This window comes from Callorhinus ursinus, unplaced genomic scaffold (genome assembly GCF_003265705.2).
Source record: "Callorhinus ursinus isolate GAN/ISIS: 27379988/994484 unplaced genomic scaffold, GSC_fseal_2.0 scaffold70, whole genome shotgun sequence".
NCBI classification, from domain to species: Eukaryota; Metazoa; Chordata; class Mammalia; order Carnivora; family Otariidae; genus Callorhinus; species Callorhinus ursinus.
The window spans coordinates 6,454,977-6,473,981 of record NW_027397132.1 but is presented as its reverse complement, the minus strand read 5'-3'; the positions used below and the strand labels follow the sequence as shown (position 1 = coordinate 6,473,981).

At 49.3% G+C, this 19,005-nt stretch overlaps 1 long non-coding RNA gene across 1 annotated transcript; it reads right to left on the bottom strand.

Moving 5' to 3' along the window:
* Positions 1-381: 381 nt before the first annotated feature.
* LOC141371360 (uncharacterized) lies at positions 382-18,448 on the bottom strand. The gene is made up of 3 exons (XR_012376260.1): positions 17,882-18,448; positions 13,781-13,871; positions 382-640 (listed from the first exon to the last, which is right to left on the bottom strand). It is a non-coding gene; the product is annotated as an uncharacterized lncRNA (long non-coding RNA).
* Positions 18,449-19,005: the final 557 nt, after the last annotated feature.

The window sequence follows — 19,005 nt, the reverse complement described above, 5'->3', positions numbered from 1 at the left end:
CTCTGCCCACCCTTCCCGGCTCCACTCTCCCAATGCTCAAAATGTCCCTTATCCAACCAGTGTGTTTGTCCACACTCTCAAACACGACAATCTTGGCAGGTCTCTGCCACTGAGAACAATGTGAAACAAAGCTAAGGGGAATGGAGACAAAGGACAGTCTGCAGAGACCTCGCCCAGCTACTTCTCAGAGCATCTGCAAAGCTGTGGGCCAGCCAACCCCAATGCTTCATATCAACCATCTCAAATTTGAATGGGCTAGTTGTGCACAAGAGACTTCTAGACATCTTCCTTTTTAGATGCCACTCCCCATTTCCCTGGAGGGCAGCTCAAGTGCTGAGATGGGGGTTTCTTTCTTCAAAGCTCCTGGGGAGAGCTGCTCACAAGGTTTCGGCAAAGAAACAACATGGTTTTTGGCAATAAACTGTGTTTTCGGAGCCTCCACAAAGGTATCTGTCCTGTTAAAAGTAGTCAGAGCAGTTTTCATGATCCATCCCAAATACATAAACCAAGAACTCTCCACGAGGGGGCAGGTTTAGTTTTCCCTTCCTTCCAGGAGGCAGGAAGCATCTGGCTGGCTGGCGTATTCCATCAGGTACAGCAGGGGGCTGTGAAGGAGCAGATTCTGGGGAGCTGGTAAGGCCTGGAGGAGAAAGGAGTTCTGTATCTGCAGGTGATAAAACCAGAGAAGAGAAGCCCCAGTCCTTCTTACCACTCTTGTCCCTGCCAACCACCCACCTCCCACGGTGGAGGGCCCAAGGCCTGCTTGGATCCTCTCTCCAGGAGCAGTGAGTGGTGGGCAGGGAGGCCAGTGCCGGTTATCACAGCTGGGACATGAAACGTACAAATTCCCGAGATTCCAATAATAAGAGGAGCAGGGTTAAGGGGCCTTGGGCTTTAGATCACTCACATTTGAAAAGAGAGTGTGTGACCACATGCGTGCATGTATGTTTCCGTGCTCATGTGAGTGCCCAGCCAGCCTCCAGCTTGCAGTCTGTCTTGCAAGCAGCCTTCTGGAAACGAATGCTGAGCTATCTGCATGGACAGGTCTGGGGCCCCAGGGCTCCCTGGGGCTCTGAACCAGGCGTGCAGATGCTAATCCACATTTTGTTAGAGAGAAATGACTCATGGGGGCCATCTGTTCCCAGTTTTCTTTTGGAAAAGGACAGTGGGGGAAAAGGGGCCCTGTCACCCCATGTTCTCGTTCTCCCCAAGTGTCTGTTCTCCTGACCCAGGAAATGGGGCTCTGGCTGCTGAAAAGCCACTTGGTTGGTGTCTCACTCCTGCTTGGGTAAGTCATCCAGTGGCCACTCTGACCCTGACTTCCAGAAGCCTGGGTACTTTTCCTTCTCGAGCATCTTCCACCATAAAAACAAAACGAAACAAAACAAAACAAAAATTAAAAAATTTAACATTTTCACCCTGAAAGATGGTGGGCCTCAGGAGCTAGACCTGCTGCCTACTGGGGATGCCCCCCCTGCTCTGAATGCTGTGTCGAGGCCCCCACAGCACACACCTGTTTGCATCGATCTCCTATCAGTGCTGTAACACATGACACAAACTTAGCGGCTCATAATAGAAGTTTATTATCTTACAGTTCTGGACGTCAAGAAGCCAGCAAGGGTCCACTAGTCTGAAATCAAGGTGTTGGGCAGGCCTGCGTTCCCTCTGGAGGCTCTAAGAGAGACTCAGCTTTCCTGCCTTTTCCAACCTGGGGGATTATCAAGGATACTATCCCTGGTTTAAGGTCAGCTAATTAGCAGGCTTATTTCCGTCACCACCTTCACTCCTCTTTACCATGTAAGATATCCCATTCACTGGCTTTTGAGGAAGGGGATGTTGACACCCTGAGGGGCACTGTTCTTCCTACCTGACCGCTCAAATGTTCAACAACATCTGTTACGCAGACACAGACTGAGCCCCCATTATGTGTCAGATGCTCTGTCTCTGGGGACAATCACAGAGCGAAGCCAGGCATACCCCTGCTCTCAGGACTGCGCTTTGGGATATTTCCCAAATAAAGCTACGGTTACATCTAGGGGAAGGGAGAAGAGCCAGGTGCCAGGAGAGACTGTGGAAGTCAGGCTGGATCTGGGTTGTGGGGCTTCCTGGAGAAGTCACGTCCAAGCCACCCTCTGGAGGAGCCCGAGGTGGGTGGCGGGGCTCAGGGGCAGGTATGTCAGGCCAAGGAAACAGGTGTGCTGAGTCCTGTCCCTCTGCTATACCTCCAGCCCCAGCACCTTCACTTGAGCCCTCCTGCTCCGTCCTGGGTCCTGCCTGGCTCTGTCCCACATCTGCCGGCCCAAAACTGGCATGCTGTGTCTACCCTTCCCCCCTCGCTGCGGTGATGGCGCTCCAAGTCCTGCATGAGCCATGGCTGCAGCCTCTGTCTTCCCTACCTGCCCAGTGCCCCGTGGGCTGCTTTGCTCCGGCCGGGCCTGGTCTAGGCCACAGCCAGCCCACAGTTGCTCTGTGCTCCTGTCCCAGCTCTGGTCTGGAGAGTCACTTTCCTGGTTCTTGAGTTAAATTTTCACGGACTTAAGGCATTTAATTTCATTTCTGCCAATGAATAATTTTGAGAATTATATTAATTTCTGAGTACAGTTTTGTGCAGAGCCTTTCCAAACCTCAATATCTGGTGTTCTACTTTTCATTTTAAAATCTTCTGTCACTGAAATTGGCTCTTCCTCTCTGAGCCACTCACCACTTAGGGCAGTCAATTAAATTTCTTGTCACCGAGACGTATTTGGTTTTGGTTTGGTTGAACAGATAGTTTACTCTTTCATTGCTTTTTGGCTGCAGGGTGTTGTATGTGTGTCTTCTATTTTGGAACTTACTCAGGCTTGGGGGTGGAAGTGGCATAAGGCCATTCCCCCAGGGATTGAAGCTGCATTCGACTGGAACGTGCACCCAACCCCTACTGGCAGAGGGTACTTTTGTCCCCACCCTGAGAGGACAGCTGCCTCCTGAGAGGACCTCACTGGGCGGCTACTCCACACTGCACCAAGGCTGTTTGGAAACACTGGCTGGGCTGTCACTTGAGGAGACTGGGGGTGGGAGTGTGGGGGTCACCTCCACAGGGCCCCGTCGGGGAGAAGCATGGCACTCACTCAAGAGTGGTGCCCACTGATGCCACAGGGACTCCCTGCCAGGAAGAGGGTGCTCCCTGTGAGCCAGCAGAGGGTCCACTCTGCAGGAAGAAGCTTCACTGGGGCAGTGGCAGGAGCAGAACGCCTGGTGGTCTCGGCCCTTGCACCTGTCACCCCACAAAGGACCTGTGCTGAGCACCATCCTCCTTTCAGGCAGCCCGAAGGACCCCTGACCTGTTCGTGGTTTTACTGCCGCCGACATCACACCAAGTGGCTTGTCATCATGTGGTTGTACATTATTAGCCCTCGAATAGAGAGCTAATGTTGCTTTTAAGCTATTATGAACTAATTATTGAGGTAATGAGCGATTGTGCACTTTTTTCCGATCTTTCTTTCTGAATTTAAAAATTTTACCTTTAATTGAAAATCTTCCTGGAAGAACTATTCTGGTTGGCTCAGAATCACAGCCTTTGATTATCAATAGAAAAAATGGCACCATGGCCCCATTGCTCCTCTGGGATTATCGTATGTCCTCATATAATTACAGCACCGTTTTTTATTTTATTTATTTTTATTTTTTTATTGTTATGTTAATCACCATATATTACATCATTAGTTTTTGGTGCAGTGTTCCATGATTCATTGTTTGTTCATAACACCCAGTGCTCCACGCAGAACGTGCCCTCCTCAATACCCATCACCAGGCTAACCCATCCCCCTCCCCCCCTCCCCTCTAGAACCCTCAGTTTGTTTTTCAGAGTCCATCATCTCTCATGGTTCGTCTCCCCCTCTGACATACTCCCCTTTTCTTCCTCTCCTGTTATCTTCTTCTTTTCCTTTTTTCTTAACATATGTTGCGTTATTTGTTTCAGAAGTACAGATCTGTGATTCAACAGTCTTGCACAATTCACAGCGCTCACCGTAGCACATACCCTCCCCAATGTCTATCACCCAGCCACCCCATCCCTCCCACCCCCAACCACTCCAGTAACACTCAGTTTGTTTCCTGAGATTAAGAATTCCTCATATCAGTGAGGTCATGTGATACATGTCTTTCTCTGATTGACTTATTTCACTCAGCATAACACCCTCCAGTTCCATCCACGTCGTTGCAAATGGCAAGATCTCATTCCTTTTGATGGCTGCATAATATTCCATTGTGTATATATACCACATCTTCTTTATCCATTCATCTGTCGATGGGCATCTTGGCTCTTTCCACAGTTTGGCTATGGTGGACATTACAGCACCGTTTTTTAATTAATCATTATTATTCACGTGGTTGTGACTGTGCAAATATTATTACACCTGGGCATCCTATAATTACATTATTTCTTAAATAGATATTTTGCTTTCCCCACCTTTAATAATTGCCCTGCTTTTCACTGGCTTAAATCTTTCACTACCTCACCTCAGATCTCTTCGGCACTGCCCCTCTCTGCAAGCGCGGATCTCAGGTCATCTCTCCTTTCCTAACTGGGAGCTACTCTCCTGGAATGAGGATAGTCCCCTTCTAGGCTGCAATCTGGGCTTATCATCCTAGCAGTGTTCTTTTTGCTTACCTGCACTGGATCTCATTTCTTCCTATTTTTTCTTCTTCTGGTTCATAGAGGACACTCTCAAATGGCTTCTTGCAAAAGGGTTCAATTGTGGACACCCAGCTTGTTTGCCCCTTGGACTTGGATGGTGGTGCCACTGTCTAGAAGACACTTTCCCTTCTAGTCTCTGATGGAGTTGAGATGCCCAGTCCCAGACTTGACCCATTTAGTGTCCCGGACGTTTCTTTACTGAGCCCTGGGAGCAAGTCTCTCTGAAGCCCATTGACTCCATAAATTCAAGTTGTTCTAGAATAGGGACATTTCAGATATTATTTCTTCTCTTGCTCTGTTTTGTAATACCAAATAATCTGATGTTGAGTATATATATACACATGTGTGCATGCACACACACACACTTTGCACACTTTGGATACACCCAAGTTGCAGTAACCAAAGGTACATCAACTCCAGATGCATAAAGTGCAGACACTGTCACCATCCATAAATCCCTTTGGAAATAACAGACGTACTTCAGGAAACATGACAGTGGTTCCTCACTTCTTTCAGGTCAGTCTCAGCCACCCCCTGTGTGTTTGCCACTCAGACCCACACAGACAGCAAAGCATGCAGGCATGCTGCCTCCCCACCTCCAAGGATAAATCCATGTGGCATTTCACAAGAATGAATAATGGAAGATAATGGAAGGAGGGAACTGGCCAGAAAAGATGAACATGGAGCAAAGAAAGGAAAAGTGACAATGAAGAAAGAAAGTTCGAGTGGAACATGAAGGGAGTCATGGAGCAAAGCTGACCAGGGGTGGGGGGGTGCGGGCCGTGGGGGCTCCCCTGCCTGAAGGACTAGCACCCAGACGATCTCAGTGAAGGTGACTCACCAGCATAAATGAGAGAAGGAGGCTGATGTTGCAGGGGATGTGATGCTAGCAAAAGCCTTCATTTGAGAGGAACCATCAGAGGAAAAGCATTCGGTGACATCTGTCGGAGATGGCAAGGCAGACCAGATTCAGGGCCGCCGATGGACTTAGAGGGACCACTGCAATAGCAGTTTACAGGGGGTGGAGATTCGGATCCACTCCAGACACAGCCATGGAGTAGGTGGGGCCAATGGGCAGAAAGTTACCAGCAGGAAACAGCAGGTGAGGGTGGTTCTGACTAAACCGGATTCTTGCTCAGGCCAAGGTGGTCAGACATTACCTGGGTGTGGGGCAGAATGGGGAAGCTGACCAGATATCCGAGGTGACCGGACATCAAGGATGAGGGGTTCTGGTTAAACTAACTTAGCAGAGTTCTTGATAAAACTGCACAAGGAGGGCGCCTGGGTGGCTCAGTTGGTTAAGCAACTGCCTTCAGCTCAGGTCATGATCCTGGAGTCCCGGGATCGAGTCCCGCATCGGGCTCCCTGCTCTGCGGGGAGTCTGCTTCTCCCTCTGACCCTCTTCCCTCTCGTGCTCTCTATCTCTCATTCTCTCTCTCTCAAATAAATAATAAAATAAAATCTTTAAAAAAAAAAAAACTGCACAAGGAAATGCACAGGCGAGCCCAGAAGGGTCAGGAGCCTGACTAAAGAGTCTAGTCAAAGAATCTTTGCCAGGACTCTTACAGATATTTGAAACATTGAAAGCGAAGGATAAAATGTTGGAAATGGATATAAACTTAGAAACATTGACTAGGACAATTCTCCAAGGCATAGAAAAGATGCCTACTACAAATATTAAATCATATGAGAGGGCGCCTGGGTGGCTCAGTTGGTTGAGCGACTGCCTTCGGCTCAGGTCATGATCCTAGAGTCCCGGAATCGAGTCCCGCATCGGGCTCCCTGCTCAGCAAGGAGCCTGCTTCTCCCTCTGACCCTCCCCCCTCTCATGTACTCTCTCTCTCTCATTCTCTCTCTCAAATAAATAAATAAAATCTTTAAAAATCAATCAATCAATCAATCAATCAATCAATCATATGAGAAGCCAAACACTGTTCCAACTACTAAATAAGCTTTTATGTTTTTTTTTTATTTTTTTTTTAAGATTTTATTCATTTGACAGAGAGAGACACAGCGAGAGAGGGAACACAAGCAGGGGGAGTGGGAGAGGGAGAAGCAGGCTTTCTGCTGAGCAGGGAGCCCGATGCGGGGCTCGATCCCAGGACCCCGGGATCATGACCTGTGCCGAAGGCAGACACTTAACGACTGAGCTACCCAGGCACCCCCCAAATAAGCTTTTAAGAAAGTAGTAAAATAATGTAATTCTCAATGTTTCTGACATTTAAAATTATAATATGCTAAATAAATATTAGTTTTATGACTTATTTCATTTTCCAATACATTTATAACTGAGAGTAAGACTTTTTAATGTTTTGACAAAAATGTTTAATGGCCAAACAATCATAACTTCTCCCACGGATCATCAAGGTCATTTTGCTAGCTGTAGGTCGCATGGTCATTTTCATACCTCACACTACAGCAAAAAAGGAAGACAACTTTGTGTGTGTATTTAAAAGATAACAATTTTAAGGAAGGCCATATTGTAATACTCACACAGACATAAAAAGACATGCAATAAAGATTTTATTCTTATAATCAGTGAAGGAAACAAGCAGATTGCAATTGCTTCAAATAAAAGTAAGGACATCACCAACATGGTGAGCTAAGAGTTTTCTGCCATCTCCCCGCAAAGAACTTCAATTTAGAGAATCACCCTGGGACAAGGGAGACTTGTAGAAGTCCAGGTGTCCGGTGGAGAAGTTCCAGACACCATTAAAGTAAAAGTATTAAAGATAACTACAGCTACAATAACTTGTTAACGTATACACTATCTAAAAAGAGGTAAATTGTGACATCAAAAGCATGAACTGTGTGTGTGGAGCGGAGTAAAAGGGCAGAGTTTTTGTGTAAAATCAGAGTTGTCACTGTAAAATAGACAGTTACATCTATAAGATGTTCTACGTAACCTTCAGAGTAGCCACAGAGCAAAAACCTAAAGAACATACACAAATGATAAAGAGAGGGAAATCAAAGCAATCCACTATGGAAAACCATCAATTGACAAAGGAATACAATAGCAGAAGATGGTATAAATAAGTCCTTGCCTATCAGTGATTACTTTAAATGTAAATAGATTAAATTGTCCAACAAAAAGGCATAGAGGGGCCAAATGGGGGCGGGGGGATGAGACCCAACTATGTGCTGCCCCCCATATGAACTTCAAGGACACACATAATCTCAAAGTGAAGGGAGGAAAAAAGATTCCACACAAGTAGAAACCAAAGGACAGCAAGGGTAGTGATACCTGTATCAGGCAATCTAGACTTTAGGTAAAAACCTGTAAAGAAAGAGTTTATCACATAATGGTAAAGGGGTCAATTTTTCAAGAGGATATAACAATTTAAAATATATGTGCACTCAACATCATACATACGCCAAAATGGCATATTTGGGGGTGGTATGTTCTGCTCCTCTTCCAGTGAGCAACGGAAGTAACTCATCATGAACAAATGCATCACATCACAAAGTATGTTGGTATTATAGCCTATCATAACATTAGAAGAGCAAGACATCCAGCTCAAGTAGAGGCAGTGGATTTGCCCTTCCTCCACCGTTTTGTTCTATTCAGACCATCAGGGGATTGAATGAGGCCAACTCCCCACAGTGCGGAGGATGATCTTCTTTCCCCAATCTACCAATTCAAATGCTAATCTCTTCCAGAAACACCCTCATAGACACACCCGGGGATAACGTTTTACCATCTCTCTGGGCATCTTTTGGCCCACATATGATTAACTATCCCACCCTCCCTGCTCTGCACCCCCAGAACCTAGCACACGGCCTGGCCCAAACAAGATGCTCAGCAAGTCTTTCTGATAACAATTCTCGGTAAACTAGGAATAGCGTGGAACTTCCTCAACTTGATAGAGGCTATCTATATGAAGCCTACAGCTAACATACTTAATGGCAAGAAACTATAATCTTTCCAACTAGGATCAGGAACAAGGCGAGAATGTCCTTTCTTACCACTTCTCTTAAATATTGTACTACAAGTCCTTGCTAATGAAATAAGGTAAGCAAAGGAAAGAAAAGGTATACAAAGTGAGAAGGAAGACCTATAACTTTTGTCTTTGTTCCCAGGTGACATGATTGTCCATGTAGAAAATCTAAAAGTATAGACACAAAAATCCTGGAATTAGTAACTGATTATAGCGAGGCTGCAGGATACGAAGTTTATCTAGAGAAGTCACTTTCCTATACAAGAGCAATGAATAAATGGAATATGGAATTAAAAAGATAATACCATTTACATTAGCACTCAAAAAATGAAATACTTAGGCATAAATCTAACAAAATTTGTACAAGATGTCTATGTGGACAACTACAGCACTCTGATGAAAGAAATTTTAAAAAACTAAATAAGAGCTATTCCATGTTCAAGTATAGAAAGTCTCATTACTATCAAGACGTCACTTCTTCCCAACTTAATGTGTAGATTCACTGCAATCCCAATCAAAATTCCAGCAAGGTATTTGATGGGGACCGACAAAAGTGATTATGACATTTATATGGCGAGGCAAAAGACCCAGAACAGCCTATACAATACTAGAAAACAAGAACACATTTGGAGGACCGATTGTATCCAATTTCAAGACTTCTTAGAAAGCTGCCCGGATCAGGATAGTGTGGTGTTGGTGAAAGAACAGACAAACAGGTAACTGAAATAGAACAGAGAACCCTGAAATGGACCCCCATATAAATATAGTCAATTACTCTTTGGCAAAGGAGCAAAGGTGGTACAAAGGGATATCTGTACACATGTGTTCCTTGCAGCATTATTTACAATAGCCAAGACATGGGAACAAAACAAACAACGGATAAAGAAAATGTGAGACACATACACACACACACAAATATTATTCAGTCATACAAAAGAAGGAAATTCTGCCACTTGAGGCAACATGGATGAATCTGGAAGACATTAGGCTAAGTGAAATAAGTCAGACAGAGAAAGACAAATACTATGTGGTATCTTTTATATGTGGGATCTGAAAAATGTCAAATTCATAGAAACAGAGTTTAGAACAGAGGCTATCAGGGGCTGTGGGGTGGAGGAAATGGAGAGATGCTGCCAAAAGGCACAAGGTTGCAGTTATGTACAATGAAAAAGTACATTACGTGCAGCATAATGGATACAGTTAGTAAGACCATGTTGTATACTGGGAATTAGCCAAGAGTAAATTTCAGGAACTCTCAGCTTACACAAAGGTAACTATGTGAGGAAATGGTATGTGAATTAGATTGACTGTGGTAATCATTTGTGTTGTACATCTTAAATATATACAATTATTATTAAAAAATAATTTTTAAAACCCAGCTTTCTGGGCTAAGTACCCAGGGGACTAAAAGCAGGAGCATAAGCTCAACTTAAGACCTAGAGATTCCTACTTGATATGGACTGTTTAAAACTACTTTCCCATTAAATTTTTCTATGACAATATTTTTTGTGAAGAATCAAAAGACTCTTGTTCAGTCTTGCCGTTCAGAAGTGTTAGCCGGGTTGGCGAACATGAGATTCAGTAAGGAAAATGCGAGAAGCCGTCTGCGAGGGCTCATATCTCATTCTGCTTTTGCATAAATGATGCTGAGGCCCCCTCATCTCCCTGCTGTCAGCACTGACGGCACATCCCCCCCTAGGTGACTAAACCAACCCAGTGAGAGCTCTATCACGGCCTGTCATGTTTAGCAGGGCGAAACGTCAAGGTCCCAGCGTCCTAGTCATGGAATGCAAAGTTAGCTCTTTTCCAAGCTTTAGAGTGAAGCAGGCAGGCCATTTTTTTTCTATACAGGAAACGTTATGCTTTATTATTCCACACTTAAGTTTATCAAAAATTTACGTGCAACACCAAGATTAAAATGAGTCGAAGATCTACCAACATTATATTGGCATCAGATACCTCCACATCGTAGAGTAAGTTCCAAGACCACCTAGCGTATGCTAAAAGATGAAGAATTTCTCCCAGCATTTGCGATCACCACCCTTAGGCCATTATTAGCAGTTGGAGTCGTCAGTAGAAAGGAAATTAAACAGAGTAAAACTTTTCTATCTTTGAATGCATTCTTATCCTTCATTGACAAAGATGACTGACAAGTTCAGGGATGATGAGCAGGGGGTGGAGGGATGTTGGGAAGAAGGGGGGTAGTTTCAAGGAATGCCTTACTGGAGGCAGGCCATCTTAGTTGTGCACCAAATGTAAGTCTTCCTGGCAGGAAGGAGCAAAGAGCACACAGTCTTGGGGAATTTCTATAGAAAGCCTTCCACTTCATGGTTGCTTGGGGTCAGCGAGGACTGCAGCCACAGTGACTGGCCATCGGCTAAAAACCACTCATGAGAAGGCCCTTCTCAAGAGGGAGAGTCAATCTCTTTTGGGAACATGGGGAAGAGGGCCCTACTCCAGGCTCTTGCGATATTTAGCTTGGGCTCCAGCCTATGTCCAAGGAGGAAGTAAACGTAGGGTGGGTCCACACCAGAACATGGGTGTGGTAGGCTGAATCACGGCCCCCAAAGGTGCCCACATCCCTAATGGCAAGAACCTGTGACTATGTGACCTCACAGCCATCCGTAGATGAGATGAAGATAAGCATCTGAATTACCGGGGAAGGTCCTCCTAAGGGGAGGTAAGAAGATCAAAACAGAGGGGAAAGTGATGTGACACCATAAGCAGAGACAGAAGATGGCTCTGAATATGGAGGAAGGGGCAACCAGCAGCCTCTAGATGCTGGAAGTAGCAAGACAGTCTCTCCTGGGGGACCAGCCCTGCTGGCACCTTGAGTTTAGCCCCGTGAAACTCGCCTACACTTTGGATCTCTGAAACTTCAAGAGAATAATTCTGGACTGTTTTAAGCCACTGACTTCGTGGTCCTTACGCAGTGGCAGGGAGAGAGGCCCTGGGCTTGGCCACCCCTCAGCCAACCCTCAGGAGGCCAGGACTAATGACTTATGTGTCCCTGGAGGTCAGGTGGTGGGACAAACAGATGTGCCACCAAAGGGCAAACCTGTGCTCAGCACAAACACGTGTGGGGTTGGGTTTCTGCCTCTTGAGGACACCACTGGACCCATGGTGGCCAGAGCTTTCCTCTCTGGGCTGTGTGTGAGGACCACGGCAGAGATGGGTGCTTGTTGTAGCCACACCCCTCCAGGGAAAATGTGTGACAGCAACGAAGCAGTACCGATGGCAGAAGCACCCCTCCCAAGAATTTTACCGATCTAGAAGTTGTCTTCCTTAAAGTTAGGTATCTCAGTATTAATTGCTCCATTAGGGATTCTTTGGGAGCAGGGATTAAAAAATAAATTTATTTTATCAGTTACCTCTTTGAATCTTTTACAGCCCCATCTGAGGGTCCCTAACTTCTAGAGATGGCTCAGGCAGCACCCCAGATTTGAATAGGAGTGCTCCCCAGACCCACAATACACACCTGCAGCACGACTGCAGCCAGACCTGCTCAGGAAAGGGCCTCTGAACACAGGCAGAGTCCCTCTGTCCCCTACACACAGTCAAGGTCCCCCGCATATCCACACAGTTTGACCACATGACATTAAGAAGCTATTTTCACCCAGCAAAGGACACGTGTGGAGAAGTCATTTTTAAGCACGGCCGTTCTGAGTGCAGCTGTGCAGAGTTTCTAGCGAACTCTATAATTTGTGGACACAGATGCCCATTAGAATAGAGCTGCTTTAAAGTTACCTTTAAAGGGTACACTCACTGGTTTGCTTAAAATTGGAGTCCAGTTAGGGAGCTAACTGGGTCCGCCCTGAGACTCTGAAAGGGACACATTACAGAGGAGAGAGTGGACACTGAATCTGGGAGAAGAGCCGGGCAGGGCTACTCTTGAACAAGAACGTGGTCATGATCTCGAAAAAATAATAAATTCTTCATTCACTCAGTTCACTCAGTGTACCCAGCACATGCTTACCAAGTACCCACCACATACCCCATGTTATGGCAACAGAAAGTCAGTGACAGCCTTCCTCCAGCTCATGTTCTGGTGGGGAGACCTAAACAAATTAACCCGATAATATAAGAGAATAAATGCAGTGAAGATTGTAAAGCTGGTAGGGGTGGGGTGCAGGAGGGGCTTTAGCTCTCTCGTGGGGGTGGTTGAGGTCAGGCTGTGTGAGGAGGGGTCACTTAATTGATGGGAAGGAGCCAGCCGAGTGCAGATCTGGGGAAAGAGCACCCACTAGAGGCATAGCACACGCAAAGGCCATGAGGTGGGAATTGCATGGTGAGCTTGAGGAGCAGTCATGAGAGCTGCTGGAGAAGGAGACCAAGTGGGGCAGGGGAGGATGGAGCTCAAAGCCCCAGGTGGGCAATTGTGGCAGACACTGCAGGCCTGACGTCAGCACCTCAGGGTGAGCATCTCCACAGTGTTGAGAACAATTTTGCAGCAGTGAAAGTAGGGCAATTGCTTCCCAATGTGGATGGGGAACTCACCATGAGCTGGGAGTGTCCTGAGTACCTAACAGAGAACTTCTCATATGACTTCCCTGTAGGAGGCACAAAGGCAACCGCATTTTATAGAGGAGGGGAGTGGGGATGAGGAAGGTCAAATGATTTTCCCACAGTTCCTCAGTTAACAAGTGGTGACATCAGGATCTGAGCCCACATTTGCTGTTACACGCTGCGCAATACCACCTACACCTTGGTTCACACACTGCTAGTGATGAGAAGCCCTTCACCTTGCCCCTTGCCACCCCGATGGGGAGCAGAGTGTCTGCCTTATGGGAGAGCCTTCCTCCCGGAGCTCTGCCACAGTGTACCCTCAGAAACGGTGTGAGCTGCTTGTGGCCAGACAGGCACGTGTAGCTGCGCAGACCCCCGAGCTGCAGAACTCCCTGGGAGGCAGGACCTCTGCTTTGCCCAGTTCTGGGGGCGCCCTCCATGGAGGACACTGTGTGATGCTGCCTTCTGAGCTTTGTGATGCAGTGACCCGTGCCCACCACAGCTGGGAGCAGGAGGGGAAGCGGAGCTGAGCGTTGATTCCCTTGCAGGGCCGTTCATCTCAGTGGATTTTGCCTCAGGCACCCTCCAGCCTCTCAGCTTGGCCAGAATGAGGGGCCTGCGATGAGCAGTGTTGGGTCCCTGGCCCCCCAGGTGAGCTCACCTCGGACAGTGATGGTCCAGGACGAATGTATGGGGCACCCAGAGGTCAAGGGACAGCTGTGGGTGGAGGGGATGCTGAAGAGCCATCTTCCCTGTAAGAGAGGACATAGGAAGATCCCTCTCCTGCCCACCCTCCTTCGCGCCCCTGGGAGACTGGTGTGTCCAGCAGCACGCCAAGAGGACTGCACACCCCGGGGCCACGCACAGCAGAGCTGGACCGCTAATCACACTGTGGTTCTCAGCTCCCACATCTGGCCATGCTTCTCATCACTGCTCACACCAGCAGCAATTAGACACACGGTCCCCGGCACCTGGAGGCTTCCAAACTGCCAAGGGCTAATTTTGAAGGTACATATGATCAGAAACAGCAGAAACAGGACTGACTCAGAGATTCACAGAAAGCAGGGAAACAAAAGGCTTCCAGTGGGTACCTTAACGTTTACAACACTGTTCATCCATCAGAACTGCTGATGGAGAGGCTGCTGGATTTGTTCTGGGCGCTGGGGTACAGCCAGTGGTAAGGCAGCCTTGAACACCTCACCGTGATGGGGATTACCAGACCCCAAGGAGTGAGATCACACGCCCACGCTCATGACTCAGGCTGGCTCACAGTTAAGGTACGGGCAAACCTGCACACACACCTAGCGCAGTCCCAGGGGCCATGTCACCCAGGACCTACTGGGGACGGAGGGCCCCAAAGCCAATGAGATGGGCCAGTAGAGACCAGCTTCCCAAGAAGTCATGTCAGAGCTGCTGACGCTGGAATTGAAGGTCACTCTCGAGGAGCTGAGAGAGAACCTTCAAGAGCCCACGGGTGGTTCCTGGGGGCCCACTCTTCTCCCAGAAATGTGTCCTCTGGATTGGGTGCAAACCCACATTCCACTTGCTTCCCCCTGGCCATCACCCCGCATCCATAGCTGGAGCTGCCATCAGCGCCCTTGACCTGAGGCTGCCCTGCCCTGGCCCAGTTGACAGCCTCCAGGGCGGAAGGAGCCTCGTCGTGGGTGTTCATCTTCTTCCTCTGCATCCTGGGGAAACTGCACATCTCACCTCATCTCTGAACTGCCCCGACGCCTGCAGAAAGCCCCAGTGGTGGTTATGGTGGCAGAGAGAATGCAGAGGGTCCAAAAGATGAATCCCTCATCTGGGGTCATGCAGGTGCAAACAGAAGGAGCTAAAATGCCCAGTATATTCATCCAAGGAAGATTCTCCCTCAGAACCGGAGAGCCATGACTGCAACCCCCAACTCTGTTCAAGAATGTAAATCGATGACATTTATTTAGTACCATTTCTTGAGTACTCACTATGAACTCATTGTTGCTTCACACACTTTCTATCAGTTACTGTAGTATAATCGGCCCCCACCCCCCCACTGGCCTCACGACGCGGGTGCTGCTGTAGCTCACACAGACGAAGAGCCTGGAGTTCTGAGAGCTGATGTATCTCACTGAGGCCAGACCCACCTCTGATGTGGACTCCAGGGCGGGGTGTGGGCCTCCCAGGCTTGCAGGGCCCACCGAGCGCCAAGCCCTGGGTCTGACCCAGGTTATCACAGGAGTATGAGCCAGAAGTGTCGGGCCCTCCAGGACCCAGGGAGCTAAGCCCAGCAATCACTGAACATGATGAAGGTACTGGAGTTAATATCTAAGTGATAGAGACCGGGTCTAGAAGAGAAAAGTAATCTAAAGTCAGAAAGAATTATAAGAGGAGAAAAGGCAAACGGCAGCAGAATCTGAGAAGGAATGGGCTGCTTCCTGAACTGCCCCAGACAGGGTGGCCGGAGCCTCCCCACATCTGTGCACCCCAGGAATGGGCTCAAAGGACAAATCCAGGGCCATGGAGAGCTGAGGCGTCTCCCGAATCAGCAAAGAAGACACCTTAGTGAAGGTGCACGGCAGGCGGGGGGGGGGGGGGTGCTTGTTCTAGCCAGGTTCACCGGCCGATGGAGGCGGAGCCTGGAGTCAACCCCGCCTCTTTCGGAGCTACTGACCACCTGAGGCAGTGTCCTCCCCGTCTGATAAAGGACGACTAAATCTCCTTCCTTCTTTAGATCACAGGAGTGGTGGGAATATACACCACCCTTCCTCAGGATGATGACACACATGCACACAAGGTGTCTAGGTAAACCATGTGTCCCAGTAGAGGGGAGCGGAAGGAATCCTTTCTCCAGGGAAAAGGAGACACCTGTTTCCGGTCAGTCTTCCCGGGGCATCTCTCCTGCTGGGACTGGAGTCAATAAGGGTGAAGCAGGTAGATGTCCAGAGCAGGCGAGCCGGACAAGCTGAGTCTGAGAGCTGCCTGGAGAGGCCTTGCCAGTGCCCTCTGTGCAGGGATGTCAGCCCACCTGCTCGCACAGGACTGTCCCTTATCTGGGGCCACAGGGCTCATGGCCCATTTCCACCTGCACCACACACCTTTCACCTCATTTCCTCAGCTTCCCCCCTCCAACCAGCTGTCAGGAGGCCTTCCTATCTGCCCCTTGGCTGAGCATTTGCACAGACAAATCTCCTGGGGCCAGCCCTGGGGCTCTCCCGGACCCTACCGTTTGTGAGCGCCCACAGCAGCTTTCCCGCCGAAATGCTGCAGGAACCCCTGGCAGCTCCATACCAACAGGCTGCAGGGAAGGGTTGGGTCCCGTGTCCTTTTCTGTCTTGCTTCCGACCTACATCTGCGACTAACCAGATGGTGACCAAAGGTCCGTGAGGACAGAGATGTCCATGGAAATGGGATGGGATTCAGGAAGGCTGAGCAAGAGAGGGCATCACACTCGAGGGGAAAAATACCAACTTCCACAAACATTCAGGACAGTGAACTGCTTGTCGCCCCAACTTGCTGTTAGGGTGGAGCAAGGGCCTGGCAGGAAGTGAGCGGATGGGAGATGTCCGTGGGACCACCCAAGAGCCCAGCTTCCTCCTGCTTAGCCCTTCTCCCGATCGGATGTATTAGAGACCACGGCGTGGCCTCCCTCCTACACCCTTCATGACCTGCTTCCCACCGTGGTAATTGAAACTTGTAACTTGGCCTTGATCAATAAAGGCAGTGGAGAAGATTTACACATTCAATTTTCACAAGAGGGCAGAAACAAGCAGGGATCTCTGCAGAGCTTTATCTGGACCCCTTCTAAAGGAAACAAACCCATCAGAGGCAAGAGATGAGCAATTTCCTTTTCCCTGTGGGATTTATGCTAGCAAGTTTGCAAATTGAAAATGCATTCGCTACCACCAGTCTTTACAGCACTCGACTGCAAAGTGGGATGTTCGTCCTGTCGCTATTTTAAAACCGGTCTCAGGGTTGGGAGTACCTGCCCGAAATCGTCTTGGACTTAATTTTGCATGACGATGTGACAAAGCGTGTCAGGAGGAGAAAAGAAGAAAATGCTGGCAAAGGAGAAGAGGCCCTAAGAGGGACCCAGAGCCAGTCTGGGCCCCGAGAAGCATAAAGCATGGGGCTGGAGGCGGAAGCCAGACAGGAGTGGGTGTGGACGTGCTATCCCGAGAGACCACAGGGAAGCCGAGGCGTGAGAGGAGGCACAAGGCTGTGATTACAGCCCTTGGGGCCCTGTAGGGACGTGGCCTTGTGGAGGCTGCTCCTTTGCTGGGGTGACATTTGCCCTGAGCGTGATCTTTCTGCGGCTCAGCCCACGGCCAAGCACCTCCCCACCCCTTCCTTCCCTTCTCCCCATGATGTCTGGCACAGATGAGGAACCAAGGAAGTGAGGGCATATGGTCAGCCTGTAATAAAACCCGGGGCCAACGCAACGGTTTCCTAGGGCACACTCACACCTAGGCACACACACGCTTACACACACTCACGCATGCCCACACAAACACACTCACACTCACATTCATGCCCACCCTCCACAGGCACACAGACTCACTCACACACATCTGGATCTGGCCATAGCCTGGACTCGGCTCATGGGCTGACGTGGACCCTGCCACGGGGTGAGGGCTGGGTTGGCAGTCTGGGCCACTCAGATGTCCTGGCCCTGAGCCTGGTCCAGCTGAGACCCTCGAAGGTGTCCTGCCTCATGCAGCCCATTTCAAATTACAGCTGCTGTGATCTCCAAGAAACCCGTTTTTTAAAAAGCTAAGCTACTTACTTTTCATGCTTTTGTGAAATTCTGTAACACAGAGCAAATCAGACTTGGTTTTCAGCAGCATTTTCTCCCTGCAGAAAGATGCCCAGCCCCCCGGCACCTGTCACTGTTTCTTCTGACGGGGAGCCCAGCTGGATGGTGCTGGAGCCTCACTGCCCAGCACGGTGGCAGGCCGTCCCTGATGGCCACAAGAGCACGTGGTGGCTGCTCCCAGTGCGTCCTCTCAGCCGTGTTTCTGCTGACGTGAGCCGTTCTCCATAAGAGTCAGAAAGTGGGGAAAGTTTCGTGTCCAAACCTGTAGTCTGTTGGGTTCAGTTTTGGGGGAAGTGTCTCCACCCCTTCCTTCCCCTACATGTGTACTTGCACTAAGCCAGTCACTCACGGTGGCTGCCTCTCTCACATGCAGAAGCCGTGCTGGCCCTGAGGACGCGTGGTAAACACGGTGCCCGCATGGCCGGGCCACCGCTCCGGTCAGTGTGGGACCTGGCTCAGAGCAAGGCCACGCATTCCTGGGAGGCGGCAGAATCCTGCAGAGTGGTCAAAACCAGAGGCTGGGGGTCCCAGCTCTGCTGTTCACCCACCACAGGGTCCCCGACTGCACCAGCCCGTCCAGGCAGCACGGCTAATGCCAAGCCCCTAGGACTTTGTGAAAACCGAGGGACGGGCCACACTCAGCAAGGGGCAGTGTCACCAGCCCATAGAGGCACTGGGAGAGGAGCTCCAGTGGAGACTCGGGCTCCAAGTGGTAAGTGGCTGACACACTAAGAGGGTCCCTGTCGGAGCTGGCCTGGCCGGGCCCTCAGCCTAAAGCACCCAACTCCAAGGAGCACCCCAGCCTCCAGGCTCCTCCCACCTAGAGAAGCGGGTCTGGCTCCTTCCTGAGGCCACTGTGGCTGTCTCCTCCCACCACACATGCTGGGGAAACACAGTCAAAAGCGTCACCTGCAGAGGGAAAGAGCAGTTGGGACCACAGCACTCATGGCCATGGCCATGTGACAATGAGGGAGGAGCCTGAATTGGGCAGTCCAGCGCCATTCCAACAGCCTTGTGCTCCGCCCTCTGACCCGTGGGCCTCTGACCAGCAGCGGGCCCAGTGACCTGCCCCCCCACCAGCTGTGCCGGCTGAA